This window comes from Phoenix dactylifera, unplaced genomic scaffold (genome assembly GCF_009389715.1).
Source record: "Phoenix dactylifera cultivar Barhee BC4 unplaced genomic scaffold, palm_55x_up_171113_PBpolish2nd_filt_p 000186F, whole genome shotgun sequence".
Taxonomy (NCBI): domain Eukaryota; kingdom Viridiplantae; phylum Streptophyta; class Magnoliopsida; order Arecales; family Arecaceae; genus Phoenix; species Phoenix dactylifera.
Genome location: NW_024067714.1, coordinates 614,608 through 619,015, shown reverse-complemented (window position 1 = coordinate 619,015; position 4,408 = coordinate 614,608). Strand labels below are relative to the sequence as shown.

At 40.1% G+C, this 4,408-nt stretch overlaps 1 pseudogene; it reads left to right on the top strand.

The window, feature by feature from the left end:
* The first annotated feature begins 346 nt into the window (after window positions 1-346).
* LOC120105075 lies at window positions 347-444 on the top strand (annotated as a pseudogene).
* The last annotated feature ends 3,964 nt before the right edge of the window (window positions 445-4,408 follow it).

Sequence of the window (4,408 nt, the reverse complement as noted above, 5' to 3'; positions counted from 1 at the left end):
AATCCTACAACACTCGCTGTTATGTTCTACGGTCTTGACGGGTTCAATCCTTCTAAGTTCAATTTCCTCTACCTTCCGAGTAAGGGCTGCCATTTTAGCTTGAATATCATCCTGAGTATTAAGGTTGTAAAGGCCCCCGTGTGGAATGCTAGTAGTCTTAGGCAAAGGTTTATTCACTCTATCCCCTGTATCCCATAATTGTGCAGTCTCTGCGAGAGAGTCTAAATAGTCCCATGCCTCATCGGGTTGCTTTTCCAAAAATAGTCCATTACACATAGTCTCTATAAATTGTTTTAATTGTGGAGACAACCCTTCGTAAAAGAAACTAATGGTTCTCCATGTTTCAAACCCGTGATGAGGACAAGAGAGAAGCAAATCTTTAAATCTCTCCCAGCATTCATAAAATGTTTCATGGTCTTTTTGCTGGAAATTACTAATGTGCCTTTTCAAAAAGTTAGTCCTTTGTGCGGGAAAGAATTTTTTCAAGAATTCTCTTTGCATATCATGCCATGTTCCTAGCGATCTAGGTCTCAAGGAGTTCAGCCATGTTTTGGCTTTATCCTTTAAAGAAAAAGGAAACAAGGTCAATTTAAGGACATCTTCCGATACATTTGGAACTCTAAATGTGATACTAATTTCCTCAAAATCCTTAAGATGAAGATAAGGGTTCTCGGATTCCATTCCATGATACTTTGGCAGCAATTGAATTACTCCTGGTTTGATTTCAAAGTGTCCTACATTTTCAGGAATAATCATGCATGAAGGTTGACTAGTCCTAGTGGGATGTAAATATTGTCGAAGTGTCATAACTGGGGGTCTACCTTCATCACCATGGTGACTTCCTACATCATCAGAAAAATTTGCCATCTCACAAGGTGTGAGATACTGCGAAGGAATTTCAAGGATGTGTCCTAAGGGATGATCTAAAGTTGTACGACTTAATCGACCGGTGTCGTCCCTATCCCAACCTAGCATACAAAATTTAATTAAATTTTTTTTAATGTTTTTTTTAAATAAATATAAATATAAGTACCAACTAAAGATACCCTAAAACTACACCCTAAGACAAAAATCTATTCACAATCAAACATGCAACTAAACATTACACCTCAATTTCTAATATTTTTCTTAAATTTCTAGACAGCTCCTAACTGGTTTGAAGAGGGCACCTAAGCCTCCAATCCGGTCTAATGAACCGAGTTGACCAGGTAAGCTCCCAGGTAAGTGGAGGGGTCACGATGCATTCGCAAAGGTCCCACTTAAAACCCACTTGCCTCGAACAGATGAACTGTCTCCCTTATAGGGACAAAGCTTGCCTAGACATCAACTAAGCCACAGAGCGAAATTGGTGCAACTTTCGGTGGTCTTCATCCTATTGAGCTCGAATGTCCTTAGGGGCCAACGTCTAGTTGATTTTAGTTAAGTTTAGGATATTTATGCAATGGGGTGATTTTTGGGCTAAGGACGAGTGGTGAAATCCCGACCTTATCTTTTTAAATGGGTTCATCCCTTAGAGTATTTTATGCTGATGCCATATACTATATGCAACAATCAAGAGATTTTTTTTTTTTAATATTTTATGACATGACATTAAATTTCATTGAATAGGTGATCAAGCAAATTATTTATTTTTTTTTATTATTTTTTTTTTAAATTTTCAATTAGCAACAAGGGTTAATGAGATATGATAACAATAAAATTCTGATCTAAAATAATTAAATGCAGAAAATTCAAAACAGACAGCAGCAAGTTTTCGTATTAACTGATAGTCTGAAAAGTTTCAGAATGTCAATCAGACCGTTCAGATGAACGAAACATAGGTCCTGCACCTGACGACCAAATTTGAGTTCAATCAGACGGTTAATTTCTTTGATATCAGAGTTTGATGCAGACTGTGCAGGGAATAAAAAAACAGCAATAAAGATTTTTTTTTTCAAAGAAAAAGACTAAATACTAAGATACTGATTAAATCTAAAATTATACTAATAAATCAGCCGTTTCCCGGCAACGGCGCCAAAAACTTGATGCAAAAATAAAATTGTTCTCCCAAGTGCAGGAGAATCGCACAAGTAGTAAAATCTCGGGAGTCCGAGGTCGAATCCTCAGGGAATGAAATTTATAGATTATTAGCGTAATTTTCAGATTAATTAATTAAATAAATTTGTGGATTAAAATGATGTTTTGATTTTCAGAAATTAAATGCAGAGAATAATAAACACAATTCAATGAAATAAAAATGGTAGGGATCTGGAATCCCCCTTGATGATATTGCATCCAAGGAATAAACTCTATGGTTCTTGATTAAAGATTAAATGTAGGATAGATCTAATCATGGTATATGTTTCATGAACATATGAACTCAATTTTTAAGCATTCATCGTGCTTTCTACGTCTACGACGAATCAAATACTAAAGCAATCCATATATCAATAATCATAATCCATACAGAATCTCTAAAGCCTCCCGTTCCGCCGACTGACTAGGAAGTCTATAGACGGATGCTAAATTTGATGTGATCGGCGCCGATACATCTTACCGAGCGTTGCTGGGAAGGCCTTGGCTACATGACTACTATGTGGTACCTTCCACACTTCACCAATGCATGAGTAATATCAAATTTCGTTATAGTCCCACTAAAATTTTAGGTAATCTCAAATTTTAATCAATTTCAAGGAAATAAATATTCCCAAACAATTCATGAATTACCAGAAACAGTAGCAAGTATGGGATATCTCAAGAACTTGGATTCATGCCAAGAAGGGAGAAGTTGATAAAACGTTTGGAAGAGAAGTCCCTTCCAACCATTAAAGGTACGTGCTTATTACTAGGAGTGTCAGATGCAACCTGTGTGCTCAGTCCCAAACTGTATTGATGACCAGGTCCAAAAGCTTTCGTCAAAGCGAAAGATCTGATCCAACGGAAATCCCGCATGTATCGGTATCTCGTTCTGATAGACTTGCTTGCGCACGGTTTGAAATCAAATTTTAGGAATGTTATGGTAAAACTTCGTTTGAAACGTGTCCTATCAGTGCGGACAAGCCAGTCTGCCCATGCAAGCAAGCAAAGAAGCAGTGGGAGTCAAGGCAGTCTGTGCTTTCTAAGGCATCTGAGTTTTGACACAAAGGTGGGGCTCCTTGGCCCTTCCTGGATGAATTCCTTGGCTCGGAGTCGAAATATAGAGAAGAAAATTGGGAACCGGGATGAAGACCTCATCAACCCGAGACCGAAAGGGGACGAGTCTCATATCAAAACAGGATTCCGTAAAAACCCTGTGGACAGACACTCTTCTCTTGTTGATACAGATCCCATTTCCGTAGGAAAGCCAGCCTGGCTTAGGTCGAAAGGGCTTCCCAGCAGAAGCAACTTCGCCCTTCCCCTTTCTCTTGAATGAAGAGTACAAAGGCTCTTCGTGGCTGGACACGGGAAAAGGCATATTCATTGCGGATTGACCAAAGAAGTCATTTCCATGGTGATTTTCGCCCTTTCCCGAGGCCATTCTGAACGTTTAGTTTGATAGAAATACCGGAAGCTTTGCTCCTTGGCAATGACGTGCTTCGCCGCGATGGATCACATCGCTTGACTGGCCATCAATCATGTCACCAATAATGATGGCAAGAATTGGGATCAACTTCTTTCCCTATTTAACGAAATAAAGGAGCAAGGGGAAGAGAGCGCCTAGCAGAAGCTCCAGGATGAATATATCCTGGATTCCCGGATTCATTCTCGTCCTGATCCACCATGGAATTTTAGGAATCTACCAAAGATCTATCTATGAAATAACTAAGCATGGATCAAGAACATATCAATAAATATAAATCATTGAAAGCAAAAGTTTAGAATTTACTTCAAAGAGAAATACATCAAAGGTTCCTCCATCACCCTTCCTAGGACTTTAGCCTTCCATTAAAAACTTTAATCCCCCTTTCATTTTCTTTCTTTCTTCTTTTTTTTTTCTTTTATTTTCGGAAATAGGGCCTCCCCTGTTTCCCTTCTCTGTTTTTTTCTTTTCAATAACAGGGACTCTCTTTTTGAATGGGCCCTCCCCCTGGTTCACCGAATGGGGGATATATATAACAACTCTCCCCCCAACCGAGAGAGGTGTCAAGCTGGCCTTCGATCCCTTCTTCGCACGCGGTGGAGATGACCGGATAAGTCTGTGGATGCGGGAGAATCGGACGCGGAAACCTTTCGCGGGATGCTAGGGGATCTGATGCACGAGATCATCACGGACGGTTGGCTTGCAGACGCGACAAAGATCCAACGCTGGGAGGTTACGTGGACACGGGATGAGGGATCGCAGGAGAGTCAGACTCGGATGGGAGCTGGTAGCAGGGATCACGGAAGCTGGGAAATCGCCACGAGATGCGGAAGGGAAGATCTGGACTCTGCTGTGAACTGGGACGCGGGA